General features: G+C 41.9%; 1 pseudogene; it reads right to left on the bottom strand.

The window, feature by feature from the left end:
• Nucleotides 1-8392, bottom strand: part of LOC112073416 (copine-5-like) — a 68120-nt pseudogene that overhangs the window by 44985 nt on the left and 14743 nt on the right.

The following is an 8392-nucleotide window of genomic DNA, read 5'->3' as shown; positions in this document are numbered from 1 at the left end:
TCCGGATGTGAGGGTAATTATAGGTAATTGGCTGTAGTCCATGTGTGCAGGGGTATTAGGTAATTGGCTGTAGTCCATGGCAGGGGTATTAGGTAATTGGCTGGTAGTCCATTGTGCAGGGGTATTAGGTAATGGCTGTAGTCTCATGTGCAGGGGTATTGTAATTGGCTGTAGTCCATGTGCAGGGGTATTAGGTAATGAGGGTAGAATTATGCATTCGCAGAGGTATTCAGACCCTTTAACTTTCCATATCTTTTGTTAGCCGTGTATTCTAAAATGTATTAAATGGTTCCCCCCCCCCCCTCATCATCTTACAGACAATACCCCATGATAGAGAAAGCCAAAAAAGGTTTTTCGAAAATGTTTGATAATTAGATTATTTTTTGTAAACACTGAAAAGCACATTATCATAATCAATCAATCAATCAAATGTATTTATAAAGCCCTTCTTACATCATGCTGATGGTCACAAAGTGCTGAACGAGAAACCGCAGCCTAAAACCCAAACAGCAAGCAATGCCAGTGAAGGAGCACGGTGGCTAGGAAAAACTCCCCTAGAAATGGCCGGAACCTAGGAAGAAACCTAAGAGAGAACCAGGCTGATGAGGGGTCCAGTCCTCTTCTGGCTGTGCCGGGTGGAGATTATAACAGAACATGGCCAAGATGTTCAAAGGTTCATAGATGGGACCAGCAAGGATCAGAATATATAATAATCACACTGGGGTTTCGAGGGCAACAGTCAGAACCTCAGGAGTAATATCAGTTGGCTTTTCATAGCTGATCATTCAGAGTATCTCTGACCGCACCTGCTGTCTCTAGAGAGTTGAAACAGCAGGTCTGGGACAAGGTAGCACATCCGGTGAACAGGTCCGGGTTCCATAGCTGCGGCAGAACAGTTGAAACTGGACGCGCAGCACGACCAGGTGGACTGGGAATAGCAAGGAGTCATCGGGCCAGGTAGTCTTGAGGCATGGTCCAGGGCTCAGGTCCTCTGAGAGAAAGAGAGAGGCAGAAAGAGAGGATTAGAAAAGGAGGAGAGCATATTAAATTCATCTACAGGGACACTCGGATAAGACAGGAGAAACTCCAGATTATAACAGACTGACCCGAGCCCCGACACATAAACTAGAGAGTATTCAGAATTGTTCAGGAACCTTCACTCCAGTACTTTGTAAGCACTCTGCGGCAGGGATTACAACCGCGATACCCCTGCACATGGACTACAGCCAATTACCTAATACCCCTGCACATGGACTACAGCCAATTACCTTATACCCCTGCACATGGACTACAGCCAATTACCTTATACCCCTGCACATGGACTATAGCCAATGACCTTATACCCCTGCACAATTGACTACAGCCAATTACCTTATACCCCTGCACATCGACTATAGCCAATTACCTTATACCCCTGCACAATTGACTATAGCCAATTACCTTATACCCCTGCACATCGAGTAATTATCATTACTCATTGTGCATTTATTTATTTTCAATTTTTTAGTTTTCACTGTTAGTCGATACTTGTTGTTTACGAAGCAAGTGACAAATAAAATTTGATTTAACAGTGTTTGGTGAACTGTGCTGAATATCAAGTCAAAGGTAGCCTTCCCATCTCTTCCCCCCCAGGCCTCTCCATCCTCTCTGTCATAGTGTCGTGGTTCTCCTCCTGGCCTGGTAAAGACCCAGGCTTCACTAATCATCTCCCCCTACAGAATGAATATACTGTATCATATCATACAACACAAGTCTCCTAACATATTCTCTCTCTCTAACTCCCCTTCTCTATCTCTCCCTAACTCCCCTTCTCCATCTCTCCCTACCTCTCTCCATCTCTCCCTACCTCTCTCCCTCTCTCCATCTCTCCCTACCTCTCTCTCTCCATCTCTCTCTCTCTCCCTCTCCATCTCTCCTTACCTCCCTCCATCTCTCCCTACCTCTCTCCCTAACTAAAGCCAGGTCCATGACTTAATTGAGTAGCTAACGTATGGGACCAGTCAGAAACTGGGCCAGGGACTAATGTTCTTATATCCACTTTGCTGTAGTCACTGGTTGTGTCCCAAATGGCACCCCTATTCGCTACAATAAGGTGCTACTTTTGACCTGGGCCAATATGGCTCTGGTCAAAAGTAGTGCACTACATTGGTAACATGGTGCTGTTTGGGACGCAGACACAGGGGGCCAGGGAGTAGGCCTTATATCCATGCAGGGTCACGGGAGAGAAGTCTAATCAAGGCCTGGCCCTCTAGCCCTGCACTGTATCTTTCCATCTCCTTCTAATTCTCATCCACTATGCTGTCCAAGTAGGCTATTACCATAGCCAAACTCTGTGGGCACAAGGGGGAAGTTATGCTAATACTAGAAATAAGGTTGAGTAGACACTAGCGCTAATGCTAATATTGTAGTAATGTACTGTACATCTCCTGACTGGGTAAGATTGTGTTTATTTTCTACTTCCAGCCTACGAGGACCTGTGGTCTGTTTTTGAGTTTTTATTTTGTTTATTATCTCTGTTTTATCTGTATGCCCTTGGGAGACATAACGTTTTAGTGTGAACACAATCGGATGAGTGCTCCCTCCATCTCCACTCACCTCGTACACATTAAACTGGCTCTGGCCTCGGGACAGGTCTCGGTAGCTGGTGGTGAATTCACCGATGAAGTCATGGCTGGAAGGTAAAGTAAACGACAACAACAACAACAACAACTAAATAGCCATTCCCTCCTGGGAGGGTGTTGAAATATAAATGGGATGTATTGTGTAACATGGCTCAATAGTACAGGAATGAAGCTGCTGAAACATATAGCAGTGTTGTAGTACGTCACTGTAACTGATGGTTTTAACCACTATCGTCATGTGAATAGGAATGAGGTTCTGGGTAATTGATGCTCAGAGGTTGTCTTCATGGTGTGTTGAGTTTGACATAATTAAAGATGGGGATGTATGAAGGCTTTTAGGTTGAGGGTTGAGAAAGTGCTTTATCTTGTAAAACATGACCAGGAACATAACACATATCAGACCGTAGCATGTATAAATCATTTCCCCGCCTGGAAAATAATCTGAAGGAAACATTATTGTGGGTGTGTAGTCTCCTAACCTGCCATCTCTGTCCCAGTCGTACACCTCTGCCTTGATCGTCCTGAAAAACAAAACACACCCAGAGATGAGGAAGGTGTGTGTGTTGGTGTGTTAGTGTGTGTGTGTTAGTGAGTGTGTTAGTGTGCGTGTTAGTGTGTGTGTTGGTGTGTTAGTGTGTGTGTTAGTGTGTGTGTTAGTGTGCGTGTTAGTGTGTGTGTGTATGTGTTAGTGTGTGTGTCAGAAAGCGTCATTAGAATGACTGGAGTCTTTCGAATTTAATTGACCAATCTGGGATTCAAACAATGTGGCTGTTTGTTTGATAAACAGTTGAGGGATGGGGCTAGAGACAACATATTATGGGTTGTGATGGAGTAAGACAGCTGAACTAAGCTCATGAGGCATTTTATAAGTTATATTCTTTAGTAATCAATAGTCTAATATATCAGTCATTAAAAACTCCAATATTGGATGTACAGTGGTTCTTCCTTCCTTGCACAAAGTATCTATTGTCCTGCTAATAGCCCACAATGGCGCTGTACAACCTGACCGGTCAGTAGTAGGCTACAGTACTACAGTAAGAGCAAAATAGTCCTAACATTTCCACACCCTAATTGTAGTCTAACCAATACCCAAACGGAGATTCAGTGAAAATAAAAATCTCATTGATTTACCAAGACCAGTCCCCATGCTTGTCTCAGAGCAGCGCGAAACGGTGTTGAAAAAGTTGACCACAGCGGGTAGGCTATTGCTTCAAATCCTGTTGCTTCTAACTTCAATATGCTTTTGAAATAAATAAGACCTACACCACTTTTAACAGCACATTACTCAACACTAGTGAGACTCATGTCGCCTACGGTAGCCTACAGTATATCTAAAAATGTTTTTTTTCAATGACGTGACTCTCCGCCAATAATTACATTTAGAGGATCGGAGGATTCAAAATTAATATCTAAGGGGCATTTTTCATTAGGATCTGTGAGAATATCTAAGGGATTTTTATATAATTCTAACTGAATTAATAATAATAATAATAATCGCTTTGGTTAAAAAATAACTATATTTTAGAGGGGATTTTGTTTTTAAAAATCCCGAAAATGAGCGATTGTAATCTGAATAAAGGCCAAAATATTTATTTCTGTTTTTAGAGGGAAAGAAACCAAAAGCCCACAGTGCCTATTTTTTGGGACATCCGGCTAAACCCTCCCCTAACCCGGACGACGCTGGGCCAATTGTGCGCCGGGCGTATGGGACTCCCAATCACGGTCGGATGTGATACAGCCTGGATTCGAACGAGGGACTGTAGTGATGCCTCTTGCACTGAGATGCAGTGCCTTAGACCACTGCGCTACTCGGGAGCCATGACCAATATGACCAATATATATTGTCCTGCTAATAGCCCATCATTTTTTTGTTAAATAAACAGTTTGTTTTGAATGGTAACTGTGTTAAGGGCGGAGTTTGGGGCGGGGTGAGGAGTACTGGTGGGAGATTCAGGTTACAATAGGCCATAAGTATACAGCAGATCGCTGATTGTTCTCACTTTGATTATGCTGTAACAACATACTGTAGCACCATGACCAGGATCTCTCATTTAAGTGAGCAGATTAGGGCTTTCAGGAGGAACGGCAAATCTACTGGAGACATTTAAAAAAATACTGGTAGACTTGGGGATTTTGTTCACGGACAGTGCTATTCGCAAACATTATCATCAGATGCCCGTGTTATGCCGAACGCGAAAGCCCGGGAAAATTAGCAGGTACAGTAGGCTAGAATACTGGAAACTAGGCCTAATTATGCTAAGGTGCATAAAATATTGTCACCTACAACTCACAGACTGCTATGTGTTCCACAATAATTCACTGTTGCTTTCTTTTTCAGGCATTATGGCTCGAGATTTCTTTAAGGAAGAAATCATCAAGAGATATGCTGGACCCTATGTCAGAGAGGTGTTTCTGAGACCACATCGTTTCTTTCAAGGTAGGATTATAGCAATATTTTGTTATGTTTAGGCCTATTTACATATTTACATCTAGTATTGTACATAATGTTGGCTGTTAGGCTAAAAGTATGTTTTTCTTCTCCAATGCAGACAATGACCCAAAACACACTGCCGCCCGGGTTTGCATTGCAAATTAGGGATTAAACTGGGTCAAGACACCAGCAGAGTATGTAGACCTTTATGTAGAAAAATAAATATAAATAAAATATAAATAACAGACAGACAACACCTACAGTATATCTAAAAATACATGTAGGTCTCCTGATCTAAACCCGATAAAACTTGTTTGGCATCAACTGAAAACATTCATCTGTAACTCTACCAAGCCAACAAGCAAAGATGAACTGGTTAAGGCCATCAAGACGTTTTGACTTGAGAAATTGACAATACAACAATACAAAAAATACATTGATGATCTCAGCAAGGTTTTATCCGTGGTCGTGGAGCTGGGGGGGAAGTGCAACTAAAATGTTGTTTCAATAAATATCTGCATTTTGAATGTCTTTCATCTCGTTATTTTATTAATGAAAGCATAAAGATGTTGATGAAGAACTGTTAGGGCCAAATTGGGGCATTTTCACAGTGCGCGTGCAGGACAGAGGAAGACCAATTCTTACACTATTGTTCTAAATTCAATCACCTTCTTCATCCTCATCATTCAGTTCATTGAAATTCAATTTTGACGTCGTGCACAATTATCAGTTTCGATTTGGTTTGTCGCCCATTCATTGTCAGTTAGAGACACATTAGCGCCTTGGCACCCAAAAGCATAATCAGTGCTCTAACTCCCCCTTGTGGTGGTCTGGAGCAATGAAGCAGTGATGCAGGGTACCGTACTAAGCCACAAATGACCTCTAAGTCCCGCGGCATAATCTCAAAACTTTTAATTAACGACTGTACCAATCAATCTCAAATTGTTCCTTTAATTTGCCTGAGAGCTGGACTGTTAAAAGTATCTGACTGTGTGTTTGGTTTCTACATCAGTGAGACGGGCCATTTAAACCTCAGTACGCATTAAGCAACACTGATAATTAAATCAATCATAGCCAGAGAGGTTCACATAACACCCTTGAGATGAATGTTTGAGTGAACGGACATGGAAAATGTTTCAAAAGAGCATTTAARGGGGGATAGAAACAAATATAAAAAKAAATGATCCTATCAAGAGAATGTAATGCTTTTTTTTTTGAGTGAATGCACGCTAATTACATACTTTGAAAATAATMATAAAATAAAGCGAATAAGTCTGAAACAGCCTTCTGTAATCACCATGAATGTGACGTTTAAATGAAGTGGAGCTACGCAACATAAAGACCCACTGATGAATGTGAAGTGTAATTGATTTTACATTTAATAGAAACTGAATTTTTGAGTGCAGATGGAAGTTTATATCCGAGGAGATAWAGTTAAGACAGAAAGAGTTTCTCAAACTTTTTGGGGTGAGTTATTTCTCTCCTGCCTGCCAAAGGTAGACAACAACCCCCTAAGGGGGGAACACATCATGATAATTTGAGTTCCCGAAATAAGTTGGAGGAAGCGGGGAAGCCAAAATAAGCCTGGCTGAGAGAGAGAGGGCAGACAGACATAGCCTCTCCTCCACATCACTCAGACACAGATCACATTGGTCCCCCCCCGAGGCCATGTCAATCAGCTATCATCTCCCAAACCAAGAGGGGGGAAACACACTGCTACAGTCCTACCCTGCTATCCCTGCCGTAATGTATACTGYCTTAAACACATCGAGAGAGGGAGAGAACCCCTGTCCTAAACTTTTGATTGACAGACACGAGAAGGAASTGATGTATTTTGACATGAGACCAGCTCCTCTGATGATTCCGTACTGATGCGCCTGTCRAAGKCAATTYGCTCTCRTTTCCCTTCTATGTCAATGATGAAACAGAAAACCAACCCAATAACGTTACAACACAGTGACTACATCATAYATCTATATCTATGGCACTACAAACTGAGATCTTTAAAAAAAAACTCACAACGTTTCCATTGTAATTAATATGCGTAATGAAAGTCGGACGGGAAAACCCGAGTGGCATTTTACTCGCTGTTACAGGTGGCTGACGTGAGACAACGTGACTGAGAACATCTGTTGAAGATGGGATGACATGGCTGGTTCAGAAAGATCAGAAAAACCCATTTCATGCATCATAATCACATACAGCCAATAAAAAAATAAAAATAACAAGGTGAGAGAGGGTTCCAACAGATGAAATGGAAGAGAACAGAGAGCCTCTGTCTCCGTCCTCAAAATACACCCTATTCCTTACATAGTACACTGGGGATTTTCCTGAAAATATAACGACCGACTGGACACAGATGTCAATTCAACGTCTATTCCACTTCTATGCATTGGATATGACACAGAAACAATGTTGATTCAACCAGTGTGTGTCCAGTGGGGAGTTTCAATACTGGGATTCATTCATGTCAAGATATGGTCACTATGCCAGGGTTCTCCTCAACTAAGAGGTGCACTCCGCCCCACATTGTCGACTTGGCTTCCGCAGCCATGTAAAGATTTCGTTTACATTACATTACATTTAAGTCATTTAGCAGACGCTCTTATCCAGAGCGACTTACAAATTGGTGCATTCACCTTATGATATCCAGTGGAACAACCACTTTACAATAGTGCATCTAACTCTTTTAAGGGGGGGGGGGGGCTAGAAGGATTACTTTATCCTATCCTAGATTTCATAGCAAATTAAACTGATATTTAGTAACGATAGAGTAACTATCTTCGATCGCCAATTCACATTGTTGTTAATTGGGAAACAGATCGTTCATAAATTCAGAGGTTATCATGTTCATTAATTAATGATGTACATAGAGCTGTACATTGTGTTGGAAAAGCATCGGCTGATAGGGTTTAAGGGTATTTTTCTTCCATTACGACCGCTCAACTTTGAACCTAATTGGTAAGAATGTTCAGAACAGTGAGCTTTTAAAACAATATTCCTGATTGCCGTTACACAGAGGGGTATGAGACATTCTGATTACTACATTCAGACAAAGCAACAATGCAGAACTGTCAAAAGAAAACCAATAAGAATACATTTCCTCAAAGGAAATCCATAGTATAATCAATACCCCAAGCTCAATACAGTATCTAAAGACGATACTTTCCCATCTCTCTCTCAAGGTGAAGAGAGAGAGGAGGCAGGGAGAGAGAGAGAGAGGTATGTAGGGTGGGAAGAGGTAGTGAAAGTGCAGTCTCTCTCTCTCTCTCTCTCTCTCTCTCTCTCTCTCTCTCTCTCTCTCTCTCTCTCACCCTGTGCGTTTCCCACTCTCTCTCTC

The sequence above is a fragment of the Salvelinus sp. IW2-2015 genome, unplaced genomic scaffold (genome assembly GCF_002910315.2).
Source record: "Salvelinus sp. IW2-2015 unplaced genomic scaffold, ASM291031v2 Un_scaffold2256, whole genome shotgun sequence".
Taxonomy (NCBI): Eukaryota; Metazoa; Chordata; class Actinopteri; order Salmoniformes; family Salmonidae; genus Salvelinus; species Salvelinus sp. IW2-2015.
This window is presented reverse-complemented; position numbering and strand designations above follow the sequence as displayed.